Raw genomic sequence first — 20,362 nt, 5'->3', positions numbered from 1 at the left:
TTGTGCCCATCTGAAAGTTCTGTTTTTGCAGAGACAGGGCCTTCTTACATCTGTCCAGTATGACTTTTTATTTGAAATCAGGAATATGAGGTAGAGAGAGGTACTAATACTTTTTGGTAGGTGAGCAAAGGACAGTATTAATATTTATGTATCTGTTGTGAGACTTAATTTTCTTAGGTACCTGAGTCAAATGATCGGGCACCTTTTTATGCCCCACTGAAATGTCTCGATGTCGGAGATACATGGAAACCAAACCCAAATGCCAACAGTGCCTTGTGCACGTCAGACCTTGGTTTTGCTAGGAGAATTCACTGTCGGACAGCAGAGAAGAATGAAGGAGAGAAGGTAAAGAACTCTTGTGAGACAGAGAGGTGAATACTGACTTATTTTCTGTCTTATTCCTAGTGCAGTCTCTAGGCCTTAGTTGGTTCATGAAATTCTTAGTCTCATGAAAAATGGTTGGTGGAGTCAATGTCTGTACTAATTTGTGATCATGTTAACTCACTGTATTTTCATATTGACAGGTGGTTGTGAAGTCCTTCAGAGGACCAGTAGTCAAGCTCGCTATCTAAGAGTAGAGGAAATAAAAGGAAGCGAGTAGAGAAAAATTATGTGAATGTATAGTTTATTTTAGTATTGCCTCTCAGAATTGGAAGAACCATTCTACTGCATCTTTCTTCAGAATTGCAGCAAGTTAGGAACAATGAGCAAATAATATACAAATATGGGTACATATATTGACTCATAGAAAATAGGTGTGTGTGTGAGAGGGGGGGGGCTTGGGAGGATTTCATGATGAGATATTCAACAGCTTCTTAAGAGAATGTTTGAGAAAGACAAGAAGAAACGCATTTGCATCATGGAATGGCAAGGAAGGTCTGTCAGGGTGCTGTAGAGGAGCACAAGGGGAGCACTTCACTTAGGTGTGAAGAGGCAGACCAGTTTTCCTGGCAGAAGTATCATGGGAGCCAGGACTCAGAAAGGTGAGTGGAAGAAAAGCAGGGCTGGTACAAAGGTCAGGAGGTGAGAAAAGGAATATGTGTGAGTTTAAGAATGTCCCAGTAATTTTTTTTAGGTAGAATATAAGGACACGGGAGAGAATACTAAGGGGCAATGCTCACAGGTATAAACAGGAACTAGACCTTGACAGGCCTTGTACACCAACACTAGCTTTTTGGGTTTTGTTTTTGGTCCCAGAGACTGAACTCCGGGGCACTTGACCACCAAGCCACATTCCCCACCCCACCCCACCCCGCCCCCAGAGCCCTATTTTTGTATTTAGAGACAGGGTCTGAGTTGCTTAGCACTTCACTTTTGCTGAGGCTGGCTTTGAACCCGAGATCCTCCTGCCTTAGCCTCCTGAGCCACTGGGATTACAGGTGTGTGCCACCGCTCCTGGCTGTTTTTGTTTTTTTGTTGTTGGTTTTGTTTTTGTTTTTTAACCTCCAGGGTGAGTGGGATATTTGAAGAGTTTTAAGCAGGGGGGTGATACAATCCAATTTGATCATTTGGGTGAAAATTTTAGATAATGGATTATGAGAAAGTTAAGATTGAGATTAAGAAGATCAGTTTAAAGGTGGCTATAAAGCAAATGAGGAATGATGGCATCTCATTCTAAAATCTGTCCAATTAGGAATAATAGCTGTAGTAGCTTTTTTTTATTTGGACCCAGAGTGAAGAAGGATAGAAGTTTGGGGTGATGCTGAGTATCCTGATTTGGTTTTGCTGTGTATTCAGTTGCCCATTTGTTGCTATGCAGAACACCAGAAGAGAGACAGGGTTGGGAGCAGGAAATAAGTTGATGGATGGTGTCTTACCCAAGCCGTCTTAGCTGTTTAGGAAGAGGATCAAGCTGAACTTAGCGAAGATGTTATCTACTTAAAAAGTAAAGAAATGAGGCTTGGGGCCAAGTTATGGAGATCCAGGCAGGCTCTTTGTGAGGTCAGGTTTGCAGATGAAAGATGGTGGCAGAGTCTGAGAGGTAAGAGGACTTAGAGACCAAGTGACTTGCAGTAGGTCAGGCGAGAGGAAAGGCAAATACCTGGGGAAATGCAAAGAAGAGGTTTAGATGGTGCTGCAAGGATGGACATTGCTGGAATCTGGCTGTCTTATGGAAAAGCATCTGATGGAACAGTCCAAAGAATTTTCCATGTGCACAACTGTCCCATTCCTGCATTTCCATTCTTGCCTTTCATGGATTTGCACCTCAGGCAACCTGGATAGTTTGCAATCTTCATTGCCTCTCAGATGAGCTTCATTTTTTATATTTGCACTCTACTTTCCCCTTTCATCTTTCAGTATCCTTTTCCACTTACCAAAATCTGATGAGCCTGGGAGGGAGAGTAGGATTTCAATAGGAAAAGGGAACCTTTTCTTCTTCCTGAGGTTCACTTCATGTGCCACCTTCTGCCTCCTCTGCTCTAGGTCTAGAATCTGTTGTGGTCTTAATGGTTAGTGGTTCTCACATCTGGCTCCGTTAAGTTTTAAACTCATTGAAGTGTACGTGGTGATTTGATCAAATCTGATTCCCTCCACTGTCCTTAGTAGGTTTTTTTTTTTAATGTTGTAGCTGGATACAATACTTTTATTTTATTTATTTATTTGGTGCTGAAGACCAAACCCAGTGTTCCACACATGTGAAGCAAGTGCTTTACTACTGACCCAAACCCCCCCCCCCCAGTAGTTTTTTAAGTAAGAACATGCACCCACGTACTGAAGTCAACAGGTTGGGCTTGAATCTGTGCCATATTACCTGCTCTGTTACCTGGAGTAATTTAGTTCATGTTATTAAGCCTCAACTTCCTCATTGTAAAAATGAGCATAACACTTACCGCTTACCGTATGGATTTGTTATGAAGGATGATGCAGTGCATATCCAGTTCTTAGGTGGTGTGGCACATGGCATCTGCCATTATGGAGAGCCACCAATAGCAGTGCAAATTCTGAAGTGCAAGGAGTCCTTCACATAATGATTTCTTATAAATCAGAAATAACATCTATAGTAATGGGTGTCCCTGAATGCATGATTGAAAAGATGTTCAAATTATAAGTTCCAATAACTTTTCCCTACTTCTGAGAGCTAACAGATACCTGAAACTTAGCAACAGGAGCCTTATGAAAGAGAACTACACCTACCATAGACCCAACCGTGTTTGACTTCCTTTTAAGGAATATAAAAAACCTTTTATCTCCCTTCTTAGTCTACCTAATTATGGAATGGATCCTTTTCTAAGATCTTGGAAAATCATGTGGTTCCATTTCATAAAGCACCTCAAACCCTTCCTTTCCATTTTTGGAGATCACTCAGGGAGCTTCTTACAGGTACCCTAGGTAAATAATATGCCTCAAAAAGTAGCAAATCTGGTGATAGTGAATGAGTTCCTCTGCATGTGTTTCAATTTAACCCTACTTATTTCTTATAATTACACATAGTTATGATTCCTAATATTTTTCTTTTGGGGGATTTGGGGTACTAGGGATTGAACTCAGGGGCACTTGACCACTGAGCCATATCTCCAGCCCTATTTTATATTTTTATTTAGAGATGGGGCCTCACTGAATTGCTTAGTACATCACTTTTGTTGAGACTAGCTTTGAGTATCCTCCTGCCTCAGCCTCCTGAGGTGCTGGGATGACAGGCATGCACCACTGCACCCAACAATTCTTAAGATTTCTTAATGTTCTGTTTTACTTTTTTTTGTGTTTAGATCAGTTGCATGCATTCTATGGACTCTTCCCCCGACCCTCAGATTTCCCTTATGTATTTCACTGGGAAAGGCAGACTTTGCCCTACTTAAGCAACTGATAGACTAGCCATGTAGGATCCAAGTTATATAACCCCCTTTTCTGCCCAGCCATTAGACAGAGCCAATCTATGGATGACCTGAGCGAATAGTCCTTATTTTCTTCTTATTACCAATGTCTCTTTTTTTCCTTTTAAATGTGGCTCATAGTCTATAGATGCTGGCCATGTCATGAAAGTTTAGCATCTAACACAATTATCTTGAAGTGAAATCTGTTTGTGTTTTTAATCCACACAGGCAGTTTCTCATTACACTAAAGCTTTCACAGTCGAGTACCACTGATCTCTTGTGTTCTTGAAAATGATTGGTGATTAAAATCACCCCTTTTGCAAGCAGCTACCCACTGCTGCTCTCCACAGAGAATAGTAAACTACCATACACAGAAATATTAAGACACCACTTAGAGTATTAGAATTTTAACCACTTCATGTGGCTGAGGCACGGGGGCCCTTTCAGCTCCAATGCTAGTTATCTCAAAATTGGTAATGCAGCCCAGCTTCACTCCACTCTCCTGGGGCCCTGGGCTGCCTCCTGCAGTGCAGTGTGAAACTTAACTGTAATTTGTTGTGACTGATCCCTAATGCAAGTGTTAACAGTGGCTACTTGCCACGAGTAGGAGAGTGAGAGTAAGTGTTGTTTATCCAGACAAGAAGTGATACCAAAATGAGACTGGAGGTGTGATTCTAATTTGCACCTCCGTTTCATTTGCCCGGAGGAACTACATTTCTTTGTCATTATTTCTGAATATATATAGTGACAGGGGAGGCTTACCAAACGCCTGCCGCTGCTAACAGATGTGGCAGTCACACTTCTCTGCAGCCCTTCGTTTTGTTCATTCATGCTTTTGTCAAATCACCTTGTGTAATGGAGGAAAGGTTTGTATCAGAATTGCCCAAGATGCCAGTCAAGTAGGAAATCTGAGTAATAAGAGCATTTTGAGATGTGTTCATTGTCCTGTGTCTTCTCTGTTATAATGCTGTATTTTACATTGCACTGTTTGAAATGCCTTTATGATAGGAAGGTGTGTGTGTGTACGAGAGAGGGACATAGAAGATAGTGAACTATTTCTGATGCTTTTAAGGGGTCTATTCCAGGGATTCCAAAAGTTTATTCTGTGGAACACTTGGCCTATATGGTGTTGTATTTTATGAAAAAAAATTCAGTGGGGAAAATCTTTGAAAGATTCATAATACATATCAAAATATTAAAGGCTTAGAGGAATTCTGCAGAAAAACAACCATTTTTTATTTAACTCTGGACTTTTGTATTCAATTGCTCCTAGAAAACTTTTCTCATCCGCTTATTTATTTTACTTTTAGAAATGCCAGCCTGTATTGATTCTTGAGATAGACATTGCACCTGTCACCTTTGGTCCTGCCTTCTTGGATAGACTGACCATCTTAGCTGTGTGGGCCAGCTACAGTAGTTTTCAGTAAGAATATTTGTGACAGTGTCATTATTTTTTTGCTATTGCAGTGGACTTTAAAACAATCTAAAGAAAACAAAGTGTAAGTTCAGAAAAGAAAGTATAGATGGAATCAAGCTGAGAGGATTGTATTTTTCATGCATGCAATTGAGGAGAGAAGGGGAAGTCCTGCTAGAAACCTAATCTTAGCAGCTGTGGGAGTCTTCACTAGTCAAATGCTAAGGAATGCTTTTACCCTGCAGCCTTACTTATTAGAAAACCATGTTGGAGGTGTGCAGGCAAATTGAGACATTTCTTCATTTCTAGCACTTACCATGCATTGTGGAAACAAAGCTTTAGGAGGAGATGCATGATCAATGAATGCCCTCCTTCCTTTTGTGACTTTCAGCAATCTCTAACAAATGTGTACTTTGAGTCAAATAAAAGAGTATTGTATAAAAAAAGAACTGCAATACCAACTGAACCACATTTCTTTGTAAAAACACAAGAGGAGTGAATGTATTTGTGATGAATTGGAAGCAGCACTGGTGGCCAGACTTGATCACTTAAAGTGTGACCCATGTAACTGGTTTTCTTACTGCAATAAGACAGACATATCACCCCAATATTATGTCAGATGGCTGAAAAATAAACATCATAGTTAGTGTTATCTAGAGCTAGGAAAGAAGAATACCTGCAGTTTCACTACCGTCCTTGATTACACCTCCAGGAGCTGCTTTGTGAAAAGCATTATATTCAAAGGGAAAATGCCCAGTCATAAGTAGTGTTTAAATCAGGGATCTTTTTAAAGAGGTTTTGGGGAGTCATCACCATGGATCTTCCTATTTGTGTTAACAGAAAGTTGGGCAGGTATAAAAATAACTGCCTTGTTTTCCCCAAATTTAGGCTCTTCAGCATGAAATTTATGCTGGAGAAGTGACAGGATTAATCCTTTTTCAGTGGAGTAGGTACTAGGGGTCTTCTGACTTGGTTAGAAAAACTGTTGTACAGGAAATAAATACATTGCACACTCCAGTCACATTTTATGCATTTTAGAGCTAGTGAGCAGAATACTACCCCAGGCATAGATAGCCCACAGATCTTTTAAGGCTTGTGATTTTGCCTAAGATAGAATAGTTCTGGCCAAGGCAGCTTTCCCAGAACCCAGTTCCCTGACTTGCTTTCAGGTTTCAGATGATTGTGGCTTGGCCTCGTTTGGGGACTTTGAGGTGTGGGTAGACGAACTCACATAACTAGTGCTGACAGGTTATTTTATCTTCAATTAAGTTTCAGCATGCACCGAGATCAGATTGTTCTACCTAAATTAAAGATGTTCTTTCTGTTGCAGTTTGTGGAGCAGGAGAGGCTTAGGGGATGAATTGAACTACAATAGTGAGTAGCTCATCTGCTTTACCACTAACTGACCACAGACAAGTCAGTAAATCCTGTCTGGCTTTCATTTGCTTCCTGTGCTGTGAAGTAGGAGCTCTCAGGTCAGTGTAAGGAACACAATGCCTGTGTGTACCCTGCCAAGGCAGTCAGGAGTAACAGAGAAAAAACTAATTTTTACATGGGAAAGGGCTTTTAAATTGGTAAACTCTCAGATCCTACTTTTCTAAGCAAAGGTTCTTCTTGTTAAAAGTTTATACCTATTAATTTTTATCCCTGCTACTGATACTTCATTATTACCTCAGATCTTTCTGACTTAGGAGAAGCCACTGAATTAATGAGGAAGTAGTATAAATAAGTAGATTCATTCACTGAATTCTTAGGCACCTACAATATGCCTGGGAACTGGATACACCCAGAACCTAAGCTTTGTATGAGCTGGTAGTAGGAGAGACAACTCTTAATATGAACTGTTTAGGGAAGACTGAACTGTTAATTGTTAAGTGGGAAGATGTGGCCTTTTTTTTTTAGTAGGGCCCCATTTCAGTGATGTGTATGAAGGGCAAGAACAGCATAAAGAGGACAAAGGACTTCATGGTAGAGTAGGAGAACAGGCCTCATCTTTGTGGGGGGTACATTTATCATCACCCAGGTCATCTGGTTCATACAAAGATCATTTTCTAGGAAAGCAGGTGGGATACCCAAGAAAGATGACAGAGGTTATAAACTCTGGGTTACTCATTTATTTTACCACATTGAATTAGAGTAGGTATTGAGACAGGCTCTGCCTTGAGGCTCGAGAGCACAGTGAGCAGTCCATGGTTGGTGCAGACTGCAATGATGCTTTCCTTCCATTGACGGAAGACTACTGGAAGTGAATAGTCAGATCATTACGATTTGATAAATGTTTTGAGGGAAACATAAAAACAAAAGAGTGATCATCAAGAATCTTTGGAGGGTAAGAGGAAGCCATTTTTCAATAAATATTTGGAGTGGAGAAATTTAAGCAGACACTGACCGAGAAGGTAAAAAGAGTGAGCATTCATGAAAGATGAAACATGCAGAAGCTCAAATATGGCAAGAGCATCCTGTGTGCCAGTGAGAGACAAGCAGTGAGACACTATGGTTGTTTGAGTCGAGATTCTCCAGAGAAACAGAAACATTAGGGTTTACATGTGTAAGAGATTTGTGGTAAGAAATTGACTCACACAAACATGTAGGAGGGAAAGGCCCAAGATCTGCAAGGTGAGTCAACAAACTGGAGTCTCAGGAAGAGCTGGTGGTACAGTAACAGACTGAGCCCAAAGGCTTGAGAATCCTGAGAGCCACTGGGTAGTTCCTGCCCAGGGGGTCTCAGGCTTAAAACCCAGAAAAACTGACTTTTCATTTTTATTCCAAAGGCAGGAAAAAGTTAATGTTCAGAAGCAGGAGGAATGCCTTCCTACTCACTGCGGGGTGAGCCTTTGTGTTCTCTTCAGGACTTCAACTGATAAAATGAGGATCATGCCTGTTAGGGAGGGTGAGATGATGAATTCTGTTTGTCAATTTGACTGAGCCAATGAATGCCCAGGTACATGTGATTAAACATTATCACCAGGTATGAGACTAGCCTTGTAATTGGTGAATTGAGTAATTGACCACCAAACTGTAGCTGGAGAGCATCTAACCTATTAATGGCCTGAATAAAAACAAAATGGCAGAAGAGTACCATCCCTCTCCCTCTGAGTGCTTAAGTTGAGATACTCTCCTGCCCTTGAAGTAGAACCTGTACCATCACCATTCTTGATTCTCAGGCCTTCAGACTTGGATTATAATTTGCACCTGTAGGTTTTCTGGGTCTACAAGCTTGCAGGTGGCACTTTGGGGGACTTCTCAGCCTCTCTGATCATCTGAGTCTATTCCTTATAATAAGTCTCATGGTGAATAGAGGTGTATTTTCATCATATTCATTCTGTTTCTCTGGGGAATCCTGACTGATAGAGGACAATCTCCTTTACATAGTCTACCAATTCAAATGTTAATCTCATCCAGAAACACCCTCACAAATCTATTCAATATAACATTTGGCCAGGTAGCTAGACATCTATTAGCCCAGTCAAGTTGACACAAAATGAGCCATCATGCAGAGTCAAAAACAAAAAGAACCTTCTGTTCATGATAAAAGAGATTTCAAATTTATTTTAATATATATTTGGGGGGACATCAAAGGAACTTAAGCAAGGAGTCGCTTGACCATACTTCTTTTAAAGCTCATCACTCTTTGTGCTGCGTGGAGACTGTTTGAAGGTCAAAGAGTTGTACAGATGAGGTCGAGGCTGTGGGCAGGATGATGGCAGCAGAAATAAGTCAGGTGGAGATACATGAACCTGTTGGAGGAGTATTTTGGAAGATTAGGTTTGAAGAGGTAATGGAATTAAATTAAGTATGACCAAGCTTATGAAGAACTGTTCTGCTTTTTGCATTTTCCATGGTAGGCTGTGGAATATGACAGTTGGTCAGGATATACTCAAACATCCCGCTTTGTTTTGTATGGCTTGGATCTAAGAATCATTTTTATGTTTCTTTAAATGGCTGAGGAAAAAAATTTAAAAAAAGGATATGTCATGACCTGCAAAAATGATAAGAAAATCAAATTTTAGTGTTCATAAATATTTGTATAAGAACATGGCCACTCTGATTTGTTTATGTGTTTTCTATAACTGCTTTGCCCTGAAACAGCAGAGTGGAGTAGCTGCAACAGAGACCATATGGCCCATAAAACCTAAAATGCTTACTATTTGGCCCTTTATAGAAATGGTTTGCTGATTCTTATGCTTGTGTATTCGGCAGTCTTTGGGAAAATATGTTGCTGTTTGTATATCCAGTTCATCTAACCCTTAGATACCTGTTCACTGGGACACTGTCACAGGCATGGGTTTTTTTGTAGACTGAAGAAAGCCAACGGTAAAGGAGCATCTTTTTCACCAGCATTAAGGCCAAGGTCGTGACCTGTTCCGACAGTCAATGGAGGAAGGCACTTACTGAAATTGAAGAGATCATGGAGGTGTTGAGTGATGCTCATGAACCTCTGCTGGGTTTGACATGTTTGCTGTGTCCTGGAAGGGGACAGCTGGGCAGCACTGGCTCCATGAGAATGGAAGAACAAACTGTCCTAGGGAATGGAGGGAATGTGTACTGTCAGCAACTCAGATCTAACCCTTTTCTGAATTTAAATTCTCCAAGGTTTTCTCTTTGATTCAGCTCATCTGACCTTGAGAGGTAACACTCTGTGTCAGGCATCAAGCTTCTGGCTGACATGTAGCGGGAGAGTTCACTCTCCTGATCACCTTGTGGTGTAGCCACATTTTTCCTACAAGCAGTAGCCCATGGACTGGGAGAGGAGCAAAACTTTCCAGCCTTTTCAGATGTAAATGGAGCATTCTTAAGTCCTTTGTGTCACTGTCATTGTGTGGCAGATATTCTCTAAGTATAAATTTGACACATTTAATTTTTTTTCTGTTGGAGGAAACATTCCTCAACATTTATGGTGGTTATAATTTCTCAAAACTGATATTATTTGAAATTCACTTTCCCAGAGTATATAGACTTGACCTTGACCTTGTGATCCAAATCTCAAAAGCGTAGAATGACTTGTGCTGGGAATTTACTCTCTGGTTTTACGAAGGACTCCGAGAGTTTGAGGAACGGTCCTGAGGCAGTACCCTGATGGTTGAGGAAGCAGATTCCAGGGCACAAGGTTCCTGTCAGGGTCTGAAGACCACAGAGGACTCCCAGGAGCTTCATTGTCCTGGCTGTGTGTGCAGTCCTCTGAGAGGAACATTCCTGGCTCTGCATCTGCAAACTGTGCTGACTCACCTTGAGTGATACCAGAGTGAGAGTCCTCTACTGTCAGAACAATGGTATGGATTTGGGTAACTGAGAGAGTGTAAGTAGGACTCGGATTTAACATAAGAAGCCAGAAATGAGAGATTTCCCAGGGGTAGTTCTCTATTTTGGCACATTCGAAGATTCTTTCTTGGACTTGGTGAAATTTCTAGAGTAGCAGCACATCTTCAGTGAAGAGTATTTATGTTCCTTTCTCATCTTTGTTTACTTCCTGTTTCCATCTTCATAACCTAATGTTCCATTTTGCCTTTGCTTATACCTTGTGGAGAAATCTGAAAAGAATACTGAGCAGCAAATAGTCTTTAAAAATGAAGGAAGAAAAAATTCTGCTGTTCCAGCATTATTTTTTCATACTATGCTAATCATTTTTGAATGCATCGTACAGATGGTAGGTTGTATTTTTGCAGAGGGTTTTTTTTTTTTTTCAAGCCAAGTTCATAGACATGATCTTGAATTTGTAATGCTGTATTCCTAAGTGTCTTTTTTGGCTGTCAAAATAGTGCCGTCTTTAAAAAGTACAATGTAGACACTCTGGGTGAGGCTGATTATTTTTGCTTTCTTTATAAAAAAATATGTATTTTCCCTTATTACAGAAGTAACATATTCGCTATAGAAAACTGAAAAGGGAGAACAGCTTTTAGAATACTTTTTAGTGGTATAAGTACCACCTTCAAAAACAACCTCCTTTTCTTTTCCTCTACTCTTCTTCATTTTTGGCATATAATAAGCAATATGTTATAAATGCACTCAGTTCCATCTTTAAATATCTGTATGTCAGATATGCAGAGGACAAAATATCTGGCTGAGAAAACAAAAGAGGGCTTACTTTGTGGATTATAAAGGCTTTGGGAACATGGAGTTCTGTACTTTAATTCTAGAATTAAGGGTGCATGTTCTTGGACAGTTCTTGCCTGTGGTTTAACTCTAAAATTAGGTTAGTGGTTACATGAGGGGTTTAGAAAGAGCCTCCAGTAGTGTCTACCTGAAAGTCAAGTTCCTTGTGAGGGCAAAAGACGGCAAAGATGGCTCTCATTTCCTAAAGCTTCTCCATAGGGACCTGGTTCTGCAACAGCCTTGTATTGTAAAAAGCTACATAGTACATATTTTAGGCTTTTTGGACTAAGTGGTGAAATCAAGGTTACAGTAGGTACTGACATAACCACTGAAATGTGACCATTTAGTGATGTGAAAAGTAAACATTTTGAGTCACAGGGGGCCATATGTAATAGTGAGCTACATCTGTCTGATGCCTGCCATAAGTCTTCATGTATTACTTGCAATCCTCACAGCTCTATGAGTTAGTTGCTCTTCTAATAAATAGTAGACCCGAGGTCCACACAGAGGCATCCAGAGCCTGGAAACCCACTCACCCTACTTTTCAGGACCCCATTTTCCTGCCTGTTTTAGGTGCTCAGTTTTAGGGTTAATGTAACCATCAGGATGGCTTCTTCTCTCACTGGTTTCTTCACCCACCAACTAGGATTCCACCTCCTTCCCCTCAACCCTGTTCTTGTGCTAGACCCCACCAACCTCTCTTCCTCTTCAGGACCTTTTCCTTTGCTGATCTTCCTAAAATGCTTTTCCCCCTGGCTGTTTAGCGACTGCTATCCTTCAGATTTCAGACTAAATTTTACCTCATTTGAAGATTCCCTCCTGTTTTTGTGCCCTAGGTTTTCCCCTCACATCTTTATTTTCAAGATTCTTCCCTCCCTCCCTTCTTTCCTCTGCTAGTAGAATATAAGTTCCTCTAGGGCAAGATCAGGACTTTGTCCCTTACATTAGCGCATTTTCAAGTTCAGAACTGTGTATGGAACAGAATAGTGCTTATTAAATATTTAACAGATGTCTTAACTTATCTTGCTAACTGTCCTTATTTTTCAGAAATCATCTTGAATTTTCATCGTGGACCTTCCTGATCCAGGTAGGTTTTCTGTAGTACTACCATTCTTTCCTCTCCCATTATTTGGGAAGCTCAGCGCCTGACAGAGTCAGTGTCTCTCCTGAGGTGGGAGGTAGGAGTCGTGAGCCTCTGGAGCCCACTGCTGCTGGTATTTCTGTATGAGGCAGAATCTTGTCTGCACCAAGAGAAAGGATGTCATGCAGGGAGAGACTTGCCTGACAAAGTCAATACCTGATTCCGGTTGTCATAGGAGCCGAGAGTTGTGCTTCTCAAACTTTATGTGTTTAAGGGACAGCATGGGTCTTGTGCAGTTGATTTAAATAATCTGAGGGTGGGACTAAGAGTTTGAATTTTTGACCTACTTGAGGTGCTGCTGAGAACTGCTGGTCAACCAACCACCCTTTGAGCAATACAGGCCCAGGTCAGCTTTTCTCAGCATTGGCAACGTTGACATTTTAGGCCAAAATTTTTCTTGTCTGAGGCTTTTGTGGGCATTGCAGAGTGTCTACCACCGTTCTAGGCCTTTACCTGTTAGATGCTACTAGCATTTTTGCAGGTTTGACAACCATAATTGTATTCAGATATTACTGAATGTCCTGAGTGGTAAAAATCACACCCACTTGAGGATGTGAAAAGGAAACATTTTAAGTCACAGGCTGCCATATGTAATACTGAGCTACATGCTTCTCTGTCCTTGGTTTGCTTTTAGCTCTTTGAAATCTCTGAGCCATTTCCTTTTTGCCTGAGCTAATTTGGTGGGATATTTTTGATTAGGTCCTAGAGCACACATACGTGTAAGTAGTTATTTGTGTGCTTTTGTGTATGTTGCCTGTGTGCTCCACCAAGCTCTGTAAATGCACCTTCCAAGTGTCGTGGTTTTAATGCTATTTCATTGCTCAGCATGGAGTCCAGTCCAGAGGAGGCAGCTGATATGCTGAATGAATGAAATTCTATAGGGAATGCAGATACATTCTCCCCCCTCCTCTTTTAAGCTCTGTGATCTTTTTTAAAAAAGGGACATTTCTGTGTTACAGGCCCCAGGATTAGGAACAACATGACCAGCATCCCAGAAGTTTCCCTTGTGCCCCCTTCCATTCACTCTGTAATCTCCTAAATTTTCCTTGTTTTCAATAACAACAAAAGTTTATTCATGTTGAAAAAATTAAAAGTATATAGTATACAAAGTCAATACCTGACTCCAGTTGTCATAGGAGCTGAGAGTTGTGCTTCTCAAACTTTATGTGCTTAAGGGACAGCATGGGTCTTGTGCAGTTGATTTAAATAATCTGAGGGCAGGACTAAGAGTTTGAATTTTTGACCTACTTTGGGTGCTGCTGAGAACTGCTGGTCAACCAACCACACTTTGAGCAATACAGGCCCAGGTCAAGGTTTCTCAGCATTGGCAATATTGACATTTTAGGCCAAAATTTTTCTTGTCTGAGTCTTTTGTGGGCATTGCATTTTACAGAAGCAAAAAAGAGAAAAACATTACAATCTTTTATTATTCCTTACATTTTGACATATATCCTGTCTTTTCAGTGCCTATATATGTATGTTAATATATATTTAAAACTGAAACAGTATTGTGAGACTCATCGTTTTTGTGTCTGACTTTTCTCACTTAACACCATATTGTTAAGATGGATCCCTATGACTTCCCACATACCTAATTCATTATTCTCATGACAACATGTAAACTCATTGTATATACACCAGTTTACCTGAGCCATTCTTTTCTTGGAAAATTGGATATTTACATGGTTTTGTTTTTTGCTTTTATAAACATTCTTTCAATACTAATTATTTTTTAATATTATTTCTTTACTGTTATGACTGAGTTAAATAAGAACAAACCCTAATACAACTTCCAGGCAACATATATTTGGTTGCTAAAATCACCTTTTTATTAGTTAAATAAGATGTACATACGTGCATATATACATAGAAATTGATTTTCTATTGAGAAATGCACTTTTTTTTTTTTTTTACTCTTTTTTGTTGTTAGGGGGGATTGAACCCAGGGGCACTTAAACACTGAGTCACATCCCAGCCTTTTTTTGTATTTTATTTTGAGACAGGGCCTCACTGAGTTGTTTAGGGCCTTGCAAAATTGCTGAGGCTGGCTTTGAACTTGCGATCCTCCAATGTGAACATGAAGAATAGAGTGAAGAGTAGAGATTTCTTTCCCAAAGCTTCCAGGACCTCTCCTCAGAGTAGGTGCCAGAAATACAAGAATATTGTCATTAGGTGACAGATAGGGCCTTTAAATAAAGATAATAAGAGCAATGTTTGAAATTTGAGTTTCTTCAAAGTAGCAGAAGTACTTGTTTGATTAAATCCATGCTCTAGATCAGAGATCAGCAAATTTTTTTCTCTGAGTAAGGTGCAAAATGTTAAAATACTTAAAATCTCTGTTGTAACTACTCAACTCTATTGTTGTATTGCTAAAGCTGATGTGGATAATACATAAAAACATAGGTGTGGCTATACCATGGTATTGAATTTTGGACTGTACACGGCTAGTTTGCCAGGATTTCTCTGTTATTCATTTAAATGTGTACTGTTTTAAAATGTGAATATGTACAAATAATTATACAGCTCAAAGAATGGGATATGAAATTTTAGCTCTTCTTTACCAAAGATCTGGTGGGGACCATATTTTGTGACTGCAGATAGTCTCACTTTGGCCAATCTATTTGCCCTTTGGGGTTCCACTGATGATCCCTCATTTTCTTGTTTTACCCTGCAAGTTTATTCTGGAATCAGTTACTTTGATTGCATGGATTTCTTAGTTTCTTCTAATGAAATTGATAAAAACTTAAGCCTTATCAGTTGTTTTTAGCATAATTTCTTCCACAAAACACAACTAATCACTGATTGTCAGGGAACTGATCTCCGGATCCTGGTGGCCACTATACCAGCTGCCTGCTCTAGGGACCTGTCCATGCTTCCAGCCTCTCCACAGTGGTGGAAGGAGGGAATGCTGTGTGGCGTAGTCAGATTCCCTGCCTAATTCAAGTTCAGACTAAAAGCTGTTTCTTTATTGGGTGCAGATTCCCTGAAATATCTAAATAATTGGGTTTTTATTAATAGTTGTAGATGGATACAATGTCTTTATTTTGTGTGGTGCTGAGGATCAAGCCCATTGCCTCACATGTGCTAGGCAAGCACTCTACCATTGAGCCACAACCCCAGCTGAAAAATTGTTATCTGAGAACCAAATGTTCATCTGTCAAAGCTGAAGGTTTGACTTCTTATTTCTTAAAAGTTCCATGTCTAATGCTTTGAGGCTACACTTAGAGGAGCATTCTCTTGGTACTTATTTTTCTTTGTTGAGGTTGTCAAAAGTATTCCCAGACCAGGGCTCTGTGGCTAGAATCGGCTGGATTGTGCAGCAGTAACAGAAAACCCCATAGGATTAACATGACAAATGAGTTTCTCACTCATTCAGTAAGGTCATCTGAAGGTTCTGCTCAGGTCATCTGCATGCTGGGTATCTGTTGACAGAATGGTCTTGGCTTCTACTAGTGCTTCTGTTCTCTTCAAGTTAAATATGATTAATGCATCACCTATCAACCTTTCTATGGTGAGACTTTTCTTGTTTTCTCTTTTCTAATTAACAGTTCAAAAATTGCTACCTGATTTCAAACTTATTATAATGGTGCAGTAATCATGACAGTGGTATTGATGGAAGAATGAATGATTAGATTAGTGGGACAGAAGAAAGCCCAGAAGTAGACTCACAAATATCAACTGACCTTTGACAATGGGACACAGGCAATTTGATGAAAGTCCTCTTAATAAATGATTCTGAAACAGCTAGACAATTTGGTACATGCAGAAAAGTGAATATAGACACAGATCTTAAACCTTTCACAAATTAGTTCAGATTGGATCTAATAGATTTCTTAGAATATAGCTGAGGAGAAAATGTAGGTGATCTTGGGTTTGGTGATGACTTTTTGGATATAATACCAAAAGAATGATTCTTGAAAGATAAATATTGATAAGCTGACCTTAACAATATGACAATAACCCAATTAAAAAATGGACAAAAAAATAGATATGCACAAAGACTACATAGACTCTTTACCAAAGAATAGGTATAGATGGAAAATAAACATACGAAAAGATGACAAGTTCAAATGTCATTAGGTAATTGAAATTTAAAAATAATGAGACACTGATGATAGACACCTATTAAGAATGGCCAAAATCCCAAAACCTATAACACCAAATGCTAATGAGAATGTGGAGTAATTAAAAAAACAAAAACCAAAAAACCCCACCTCATTCCTTTCTGTTGGAAATGCAAAATGGTATAGTTACTTTGGAAGACAGTTTGGTGGTTTTTTTACAAAGCTAATTGTGGTCATACCATGCAATCCAGCAATAAGGTTTCTAGTTATTTGCCCAAAAGGGGTGAAAACACACAAACACATGAATGTTTATTCACAGTTAGCAAATGTTGGAAATGTTCTTCAGTAGTACTGATGTATATACACACATACAGTGGAATATCATCTAGTGACAAGAAATGAGCTCTCTAGACACGAGAAGACATTGAGGAATCATAATGCACATTGCTAAGTGAAAGAAGCCTTTCCGAAGGGTGACACAGTGTCTGATTCCATTTGTATATGACATTCTGGAAAAGGCAAAGGACTCAGAGACTGTAAAAAGATCAGTAGTTGTCAGATGTTCCAAGGGTGAACTAGTGAGGCACAAGGGATTTCAAGGAGCATGAAATCATTGGAATCATTCTATGAAGGTGGGTACGTGACATCATGCATTTTTCAGACTCAGCATGCACAACTCAGAATGAATCCTGATGTGAACTAGTGACTGAAGTTATCAGTAATATATCAATAGTGGTTCATCACTGTGAGAAATATCCCACATTAATAAAAGATTTTAACAGGAAATGCTATGTATGTAGAGCAGGGGGGAAAGGGGGTAAATGGGAGATTTTTAACTTTCTGCACAATTTTTCTATGACCCTAGAAGATAGTCTTAATTTAAAAAAAATCAGATGCTTAGCTTTTCCATATCATTTTTACTTTAATACAATTTAAACTACCAAAATAAGGTTTTGCAAGACTTTCCTATGGGAAAAGTACCGAGTCCTGAGGCAGTAAACGGTGTGACATGTGTTTTTTGGCTCTGAGACCTTTTCACTTTTTAGATGGTACTCATGGGTATGATTGTTTGACAGCCAGGCTCTGGATGAGTGGAATGTTGTTTTGTATTGGCTGTTTCTTTGTGTGTATTTCCTTTAATCTAAATCTAGAAAGAGATGTGAAGGAAATTCTCTGATAAGGTATAAGTAGCAATATAAAAAAGCAATGTGCATGAACAAATGTCAAAAAGAAACTTGCTATTAACAACTGTATAACTAATATGTACCAGTAATTTTTTATTAAGTAAAGTTTTTAGATTTATACAGGGGTGATTTGCGTAAATGAATTTGTACCTTTGGGAAAATATTACCTTAGGTACGTTTTTACAAGGTGGATTAAAAGTCACAAACAGAACTTCTGATTTGTGATATAAGAATTCCATCAGCCTGTAAACCTGAACCTACTTGTTATTGGGTCCTTGCCTTCTTAACTACCCTAACTCTTAAAGGAGAAACCCTGGTCTCTTCTAATGGTGGCTATGTTCCCCAAAATAACCCTGCCCATATCTACCACAGAAGCCTTCAGGGTCTCTGCAAGATCCATTCTTCTCGGTGATCATGACAGCCTCACCAGGCAGTGGTGTCACCCTCCTGCCTGTCTGTGGAGGTTCATACTTTGCTATTGCTCTGTCTCATCTGTATGGGGGCCGAAGACTGGCACCTCACAGCTGTTGTGCATGGTTTTCCCTGTGTTTGGAAAAGTGTCTGTCATGTGTTCCAGGAGTGAGCCTGGGCATCATGTTCCCTTGGGAATTCTCTGAATCAACATTTCCCAAAAAACCTTCCAGAACCCTGTACTTGTTTCATTCCTAAGACATAGGACTGAGTGTGGTTGGATCTTCATCTACTGGTGTTGTTTCCTTGACTTGGTGAGTTTTCCAGGTTTTCCTTTTGTTTTCTTATTATGGCATGTGTTGAATACCCAGTGTATTTTTGTTGAGACTAAATCAACTTGTAAATAAAGAAATCAAGCAAAACCTCTGTGTTAGTAAAAGCTCATGTTAGTTACTGCAAGAAATAAATGCCAATGTTTTATTCTTACTCCTTTAAGTTCCTATTTTGTGGCTGTGACAGCTGCCTTTAATGTGGCTCCCAGGGCTACAGAAGGGAAAAGTGTGGAATTCTTTCTTTGGGGGATTATGGGCCAGGCCTGGAAGTGTTGCACATCACAGTACCTATGTCTGATTGGCCAAGTCTCAGTCTTTTGCTCAACTCCAGCTCTAGGTGAAGCTTGGAAATCAGTCTAGCTGTATGCTCATGAAGTTGATGAAATGGTGTGTGCAATAGCTAGCAGAACTCCACTGTAACCTTTATGTAGAATTAATCTTCATTCGTATTTGAATTTGTATTACTATTCATTGAGATAGTAAGCCAATTTTATGTAGAATGTGGGATGAAGTGAGGTAGTAGGGGAGGGCACTTGGTCTCTCCTGAAGAAAAGTGAGTTGTTGAGATTGTTATCTCTGTGCTGTAGTAGTTATATAATATTTTCCATATATATGACACATTAAGCTATTGGTACTTTTCTCGTTTTGCAAAGCCAAATTTACCACCAGAAGACTACATGGGGGAAAAAAAATACTGTGCTTTACTTCACAGTGTTCCTTGTACATAGGACCTCACTTTTATCACCATGTGACAGTACACTGCCTTGCTCAACTAAATCGTGTATAGATTACATTATTTTTGGAGGATTAAGGCATTTCTCTAAGTGTGGTATATGTCTCAGTAGTACTAATGTTTGAAGGAAATGGTTTTCTGGAATTCAGCATAGTAAGAGAATTAGAATTCAATCGGTGTGATAAATCACTGAACTTGCTGTTGAAGGGCCTAAATTTAAATTAAACCTTTAAAAGCAATAACCTCTTTTCAATTTTGGTACTACCAGGAGATAATGGAGCTCTTAAGTGGAATGAATTTGATTTACAAGTATAGCAATTCTTTCTTCAATTGCTGATGTTTTCCACAGTATATGTTTTATTCCTTCAAAGTTTAATCAATAATAAAGGTAAGTGAACTGTCTCTTTCTCACCTGTTTCCTATCCACAATATTCTCTCTTCTAGACTTGTAGAGCTTTTCATTTGCCACCAGATAATTGGGTATATAGTTGTATCAGGTATTTGCTTAAATAATTTCCAGGCCAAATAGATGATTTTAAACACAAAATAAAAATCTCAGGAAATACATGTTTAATGGTAAGTGGACATTTTGCTAGGTAAGTATCACATAACCGGGCTCACATCTCCTAATTAGAGTTAACATCTTTAAACAGTGTATGACTCAAAATCAGAGCATATAAGTCAGTGCCCTCCTCTTTCTATAGCAGGGCCAAGAGACAGTCACCAGAGGTGGGGATTGCCCTCAGGAATCCATTTTCTAGAAGGTCAGTCTCCTGTGGCCTGGTATATATTGAGATCACTTTCTACCAAAGACTAGCACTATTGCATTAGGGTTTTTTTTTTTTTTTTTTTTTTTTTGTGTGTGTGTGTGTGTGTGTGTGTGTGGTTTGTTTTGGCCGCTTCCACAAATTACCACAAACTTGATGGCTTAAAAACAATTGAAATTTATACTCTTAGTTCTGGAGGCCAGATTTCTGAAATCAGTTCCACTGGGCTAAAATCAAGCATTGGGGGAGTGAGTGAGTCTTGTTCCTTTCTGGGGGCTCTCAGGGAGGATTCATTCCCTGACCCTTTTTCTTCCTGTGGCTTGTGACCACAACTCTTCAGTCTCTGCTTCTGTGACCACAGGCTTTCTCTACTCCTGCCTGTACCACATTTCCCTTGTCCTCCTTCTGTGGAAT

General features: G+C 39.5%; 1 long non-coding RNA gene across 1 annotated transcript in view; it reads left to right on the top strand.

Moving 5' to 3' along the window:
• Positions 1–12,362: 12,362 nt before the first annotated feature.
• Positions 12,363–20,362, top strand: part of LOC120889821 (uncharacterized) — a 76,266-nt gene continuing 68,266 nt past the window's right edge. The window contains exon 1 of the long non-coding RNA XR_013438146.1: positions 12,363–12,403. This is a non-coding gene — a long non-coding RNA (uncharacterized LOC120889821). The remainder of the gene's footprint in view (positions 12,404–20,362) is intronic.

This window comes from Ictidomys tridecemlineatus, chromosome 4 (assembly GCF_052094955.1).
Source record: "Ictidomys tridecemlineatus isolate mIctTri1 chromosome 4, mIctTri1.hap1, whole genome shotgun sequence".
NCBI classification, from domain to species: Eukaryota; Metazoa; Chordata; class Mammalia; order Rodentia; family Sciuridae; genus Ictidomys; species Ictidomys tridecemlineatus.
Note: the sequence above shows the minus strand (reverse complement) of the source record. Positions and strands in the feature narration are given on the sequence as shown.